Consider the following 7,452-nt stretch of genomic DNA (forward strand, 5'->3'; position numbering starts at 1 on the left):
AGCTAGCTTAGTGATGCTGTTTATCAATTACTATTGTATATATCTACATTGTAGCAGAGAGATTATGACTGAGTTTTTTCTATTTCCCGTCATTTTTGAACAATGAAAAATAAATAACTCAAAAGACTGACATGGCAGCAGGTGAAAAGAGTGAAAGAAAAGTTGATATTTTTTAAATGACTGAGTAAGTAGGTCCAGAAACTATATAATAGGCCCAGAAACTATATAGTGTTGACAGCTATCAGAAATTCCAGGGAAAATAATTATTTTCCTAGACATTATCCCTCTAGGGAATAATTTTTTTTCATTGCTTGTTGAGACAATACTTAAATTCCTAATCTACCTTATTGGAAGATTAAAATGTTAGAGACAAATTTGTGCTAGCAGACATCTTAGGGGAAAAAATAATAACCAGCTCTTCACACTATGGGCATTGTTTTATTTTTGTCATTTGTTTGGAATGGGGACAGAGGGAAAGAGCATATTTTTTTAGAAACTGGTTTTGTCTAACACAATATTTTACATCAAAGATTTCATTGAAACTTACTTTTTGCATATGAATGGGAGTTTTCTGCAAAAATTTTTCTGAATGACTATATAAATATATTCTGATTAGGTCAATTATATTTCACCTTGGATCATCACAGATTTCTAAAGTGTCTACAAAAACAGGAATTTTATATTGAGAGATAAACAATATAGCAGAAGAGGGCAGGCCGAATTAGTCTAACAATTCAGTATTACTAGAAAATTCTTGCCCAGAAATTCCTGGACACTAACTTTAACTTCTTGGTGTCCTACAATTTTGTAACAAGAGTAACCATTATTATATTGTGTACTTACCTATTTTTAAGGATAAAATATCCTTTCAAAAATCTTTGAAGTTTAATCTACAGTAGAGATGCTTTGATGAAACTTTAAAATAATCTGCTAAAAAGGTTTTTTTCTATGTTCTGGGGGTGATATGCTAACAGTACATATATGATTTGGAGGATTAAAAAAAACTTCTTAGTTAATTATTACAAAAAAGACTTTATAAAACTCATAAGTGAGATTTTTTCTTTTAAAAAAGAAACTGTTATCAATTTCCAATATTTTCTTTTTGACACCAGTAATGAGGGAAATAAAATGTTAATGGGTAATATTATATTGCAATCAGGGTTGAAGTGACCTAGATCAAAACAACACAGGCCAAAACAAAAACTTACCAAGCACTGAATCAAGTACAATACCTGGCAAGATTCCCAGAAGGTCACCAAACTTGAATTTGGAAAAAAAAAGGTATCCAAGTTTCCTAAAAATGTTTTTAAAAGATGTCTCTGAAGCAAGATTAAAGGATCATTTGATTGAGAGATAAAAATACTTAGAGGCTACTAAATCCAATCCACTTATTTAACTTCATCTTTCAGATGAGGAAACTGAGGTAAAGAGGATGAATGACTTGATCATCAATACACACCTAAAAATCCCTACTCAGATTTGAAATGGCAAAACATTACCAAAAATCAAAGCTCATTCTGCATAGATTTCAAAGATAGCGCTACAAAGATGGGCATTTATTTAAGGTTTTTGCAAGGCAGTGGGGTGAAGTGGCTTGCCCAAGGCCACACAGCTAGGTAATTATTAAGTGTCTGAGGCCAGGTTTGAACTCAGGTACTCCTGACTCCAGGGACGGTGCTCTATCCACTTCACCACCTAGCCACCCCCAAAGGTGGGTAATTATTAAAAAAATAAATAAATCCACAAATCAAAGATAAAATTCTATAAACTCCACATGTTCTTGAAATGGCAGAAATTTGTTTTGGGGGGATCATTGAGGAGGTGAGTTAGGAATTGTTTGCTGTTAAATAAGGAAGACAAAGGCTTGGCATTTCCCTTTCTTCATTTCATGTATATGTTTATCCTTGCTATCACAATGGTAGAGTTCATTTTCTACTGACTTCCAAGAGTACTGGCTCTTTGACTACCTATTCTCAAGTAATTTGCCAGTAATCTCTAGGAAGTTATTGAATTTCACTGACTTCAGTTTTCCTGTCTAAAAAAAAAATGAGGAGGGTTTGAAATAAAATCATCCCTAAAATGCATGATTCATAAACAAGGGATTTACTTTGCATCTAAGTAGAATAATAGATTGAATTTTGGGCCTGTAACTTGAATGATCTGAGTTTGATCCCTGTCTTTGACATTTCCTAGTTATGTAAGACACATGACTTTTCTAAACTTCAGTTTCCTTATCTGTAATATTGGGATAAAAAAGAATCCGACACATAGATGTTGCAAAGATTAAATGAAATAATATTTGTAAAGTATTTTTTTCAGACATTATAGTATTATATTATAAATGTTGTTGTCTGGAAATTTCAGTCACATCCTACTCTATTTGACTTATTTGTGGTTTTCTTGGCAAAGATTCTGAAATGATTTGCCACTTCTTTCTCCATTTATTTTACATTGAGGGAACTGAGGCAAACAGGCTTAAGTGACTTGCCCAAAGTCACATAGCTAGAAGAATCTGAGGCCAGATCTGAATTCAGGAAGATGAGCCTTCCTAACACCCACCCAGTGCTCTATCTACTTGCACCACCTAGCTGTCCTTTAAATGGTAACTATCATAATTATTGTTTAAGAAGACTATGATTATCTTAGAAAGGCAGTGTAACATGATAAATTTTGAGACATAATAAGGATTATGGTTCCAGGAACCATTTACCCTCTCAACATCAGTCTGGCCACTAAGATCATGAACTGAAAAGTAGGTAGTAACTTGCAAATATTTAAGAGAGTTTCTTTATCCAAAGTGTACTATAGGAATAAAATCACAGGTCCAGTAGGGAGCAGGGGAGGAGAGAGAATGAAAGGTAGCAGCCTAAATTCATTGCCATGTGGATCAATTTACTAGAATTGTTTATCTAAGAATGCAAAGAACTTCATTAATTTTCAAATAAATTCTCCAAAGTATTACTAAATTAGTATATAAGTCAGAGGTAAATACTGAAGCTGAAAATCAAATCCTCTGGCCACATGATGAGAAGACAAAACTCATTGGAAAAGCTGGTGCTGTTGGAAAAGGCTGAAGGGAAAAGGAGAATGGAAAAACAGAGGATGAGATGGATAGTGCACTAGAAGCAACAAACATGAGTTTAGACAAGTTTTGGAAGACAGTGAAGGACAAAAGAACCTGCAGTACTATAGTCCACAGGGTAATGAAGAATTGGGTATGACTAAACAACTGAACAGCAACAATTATAAGTCAACAATTGAATGCCCTGAAAAGAGCTAATGTAACATTTAAAGGATCTAAGTTGCTTACCCTTTAATATCATTTATTTCCTAATTCACAAAGTGTTTTGTGTGTGTCTGTGTGTCTTTGTGTCTGTGTGTGTGTGTGTGTGTGTGTGTGTGTGTGTGTGTGTGTGTGTAAGAGGGAGCTTTCAGAAGATACTTAACTCTGTCCGTTCTTTCACACTTGTAAATGGGAAATAGTGTATACCATGATACATACTTCAGAGGTTTGTTGTGAGAAAAGCACTTTGCAAATTTCAAGGAGATTTGATATATCATCCAGCTCATATTCAAAGTCTTTCCTTTGGTAAAAAGTCTTTACTTTGGTAAAACTTGTCATAACCTTTAAAAACCTAGGATCACCTTAAATCACAATGAAACATCATAGGATGAGTCACTACTAATATACACAAAGAAATACAGAATTTAGCAGTGTTTTGGGTAATTTTTTTGTTTACAATAGAAATAATATAAGCATCAAGATATTATGGGATATATGAGAAGTATTTGATAAAAGCAGTATGATGTGGTAAAAATAGCACTTAATTTGAAGTCAAGAAAGACATTGTAGATTTTCCCAATTCTAATTATATGTTATGTTACAATGGAAAAGGCATTTTTGATTAGGAGTTAGAGGTCCTGGGCTAAAATCCTAGTTCTGTCATTCTCTTTGTGACTCTGAGCAAGTCACTTACCTTCTATTTCCTCATTTTTGTTTTTTAGCAAAATGAAGGATTTGGAGTAAATGATCAATTTAAGTGTCTTTTGGGTTTAAGTCCATGGTCTTTGTTAAATTTCTATCATTAATAATTTCTCTCAAGAACTATGTGAATCAAATTATGTAAAAAAAGTATTGCTTTTCTTATTTTTTTTCACTCCTGCATTATATAAGGCAGTTTTAGAGTTATTTCAAATAGAGAAAGAAACAATTTATCAACTAATAAAAGCATAATCATGCAGTGATTTGGAAGAAGCTCCTAGAGACTGGAAGCCCAGAGTTTAAGGTATGCCTCAGTGGAGTTCCATCTGTATGATTCTGAACAAGTATCTTAAACTATCCTCAAGAAACTCTAAAGCTACAAGAAGTCTACCAGCCTTGGTAGAGGGAGTGTCCTCATAAAATTTTCCTTTTAGCAATAGAACCACAAGTCTAATAATAAATAAACAAACCTGAATGAATAAATGGATTGATGAATGAATGAATAAAACTTCCATTATCTCCCAACTTGGATGCAATATAGGTTTATTTCTTGCTCTGGGTTCTCTTTTGCTCTTATATTGTCTTAAACAAATTTTGATATAAATATGTCATTTCAGTACATTCTATCACTCAGAAGCCTGGGAAAACCCACAGTCTCTACTATACTTGGCTTTTTCATTGATGAGAGCTTGCTATTTTATCATTCATTTCTTCTTTTTGTAAGAATAGTATGAATCAATGTCAGCTTGCCTGGCTAGGTATTGATTTGGAACATAAATGTCCCTCAAAAGAGAAATTTCTTCTGACCAGTTTCACTGCATTTACAAATTCTACTTTAAACTGCAGGATTGACTGTGGCTTGACTACAAGGATCATATAGCTATAGAATTCACAACATGTCATAGAGCACATGCTGTTGACATAGAGCTCAGCACAATGAGTAAAATCTGACCATAGAGACAAATTTCCAGTACCCACATAACTTATATTCTGGCAGGACAGGGGGATTTCATTCAAGTAATTAGATAAAGGGCATGTACAACATGATGTCTCAGTCCATTATGCAAGGGAGTTCTCAGGATTAGTTAAATGTGAGATTGGTACCTCTCTCTTAACAGGTCTACTGGCATGAACATCTTCAAGAGTCATTCTGTTGCTCTGAACAAAAAGTCTTGGTACAGTTAGCACTGTTCACCACAGTACAAATGTGTTGTGACTGGACCAGTGCCTATTCAAGATTTTCTAATTCAGTTTTAGACTTTGTAATCCACTTAAGCCCATTTGCAGAGTCATTTTTAATCTATTTTTGTACTCATGGTTTAGCAAGAGATGTAATTTTTAGTTAGCCATCTTGAATTTCCAAACTTCTACAAAACTGGGGAAGTATGCCTACATTTCATCTCATCATAGCTCAGGAACAGAAGTTGCATGACTTCCTATTCACCTTTAAGCTCAATGCATAATTAAAAAAAATTAAACTGAACCATGTAGTCTAACATCTGCAAGCATGACAGATGCTGCTGGATCATCTAATATGCTGCTTGTGAGCAGTGCCAGATTTTCATGTTACTACAACTAGACAACTCATACATACACCCCCTTCTCTGGCTTCATTTCCTTGGTTTAAAGGGAAAAATAAACAGGACCACTATTCCCTCTACACTTCCAAGGTAACAAATTTCACTATGTTGGAAAAAAAATCCAAGAAGATGGCCAACTCTCCACCCCTCCTGTCTTTTCCAGGAAAAAAAAAAATATAACTTCAACCTTAAGTCTTAAAGGTTTACAAGATAAGGGAAAAGGTCTGACCAGTAGCACCTACAGGTGCTGGGATACCATACCCCTTCAGACAGATACCTTGGTAAGGTTTTCTTTGTTTTTGATGTGTCCAGTCGTTTAAGACAGGGGTTTTTAATCAAGGTCCTTTGAATAACTATCTCAGTTTTAGATTTCCTTTTAAATCTGGGTATTTTATTTTAAGCAGTTAAAGTCATTATTATAAGGGATCCATAAGCTTGTCAGAGGTTTAGAACACAAAAAAAAGGTTTCAGAACTTTTTTTAAGTAGTGTCATAGCCACCTGAACTCCCAATCCTAGATCTTTTCTGCTCCCTTCTCATGAAAAGCAGAAAACCCTTCGCGAGGCCGGGAAGTGAAAGGAGATCTCCAACAAAAGAAGCTTGGGTCTCTTTGTAATCACGCCACCTTCTCCTCAGTTCGCACCTCTTCCCGCTCCCCACTCCGCCCCCGGGCCACTCTGGCGCCCTCACCACCACACCTATGCAGTTCCAGGGGGTTCTACACCAGAATTTGTCCAGGACAAACTTTTTAATTAGTAAATGGAACCTACTGATACCCCTGCCCTGCCCTCTCTAAGCATCTGCTTTCTTGGGACTGTTTGCATCTTTTTTCTAGGAAAAAGACAAACTTAGACACATAAACCCAGTAAGGAAAGTATTCGTTCGCACGTTTGCCCTCGCCCAGATGCTAGTGAAGCCCACTGATCAGTCAGAGATACCCGGGAAGCTAGGAGCGTGCCCCCCGGGGCTCTTACCTGGTGCGCTCCCTGGGCGCGCAAAAAGCCAGGTAGAAGGAGAGAGAAGTCAGGGGTCTGCAGCGCACACTGAAGTGCCCACACCCTCAAACTTCTCCGGGCAGGTGAGGCAGCCAGAGGCGCTTCCAAAGGACGCTGAGCAGAGACTGCCCCCTCAGGCAGAGACCTGTGTTCCAGTTCTCCTCCCTCCCCTGGTGGCTCTCGCAGTATGGTCCGGCTCTCCGCAGCCTTGTAATAGGAAAGGCTCGCCAACTGCGGGAAACTTTCTCTCTGTCTTAGGGAGGCGGAGCCTGAGAGATAAGGTCCCAGACTCACCGCCCCCCACCCTCCCACCCTCTTTCCGGCTCCCAAAGCTTGAGGGTGGGTTTTGGATCAGTATCCCGAAGGACCAACGCTTCCTCCGAGAGTTCCGAACCTGCCCCTGAGCGTGCTCAGATTCGCGGCCAATCCAGCCAGAAGAGAGGAACCCCAGACCCCCCGATATCTGACTTTGGCTAGGACAGAATGAGTCCTGAGATCAACTGAAAGCCAAACACAATACTGGCGGTCCCGAGAATGAACTCAGGCAGAAAAGGATCAAGCAGGGGCGGTTAGGTGGCGCAGTGGATAGAGCACCGGCCCTGGAGTCAGGAGTACCTGGGTTCAAATCCGGCCTCAGACACTTAATAATTGCCTTGCTGTGTGGCCTTGGGCAAGACACTTAACCCCATTGCCTTGCAAAAACCTAAAAAAAAAAAAAAGAAAGAAAGAAAAGAAAAGGATCAAGCAGAACTTCGAAAATGGAGACACAAAGCACAATGAGAAAGGGAGCTAGAGACTAGTTTAGAGAGGCTACTTGTGCCTAGACTGAGATGATTAGGAGAACTCAGATAGAATGTGACATTTTTTCTGAGAGGTTTATGGAGAGCAACTTGTTA

At 37.6% G+C, this 7,452-nt stretch overlaps 1 protein-coding gene across 1 annotated transcript in view; it reads right to left on the minus strand.

The window, feature by feature from the left end:
- Positions 1-6,799, minus strand: part of COL21A1 (collagen type XXI alpha 1 chain) — a 322,637-nt gene extending 315,838 nt beyond the window's left edge. The window contains exon 1 of the mRNA XM_074237242.1: positions 6,536-6,799. The gene's annotated coding sequence lies outside the window, so the exon portion shown is untranslated. The remainder of the gene's footprint in view (positions 1-6,535) is intronic.
- Between the last annotated feature and the right edge of the window lie 653 nt (positions 6,800-7,452).

Source organism: Macrotis lagotis, chromosome 5 (assembly GCF_037893015.1).
Source record: "Macrotis lagotis isolate mMagLag1 chromosome 5, bilby.v1.9.chrom.fasta, whole genome shotgun sequence".
NCBI lineage: Eukaryota > Metazoa > Chordata > Mammalia > Peramelemorphia > Peramelidae > Macrotis > Macrotis lagotis.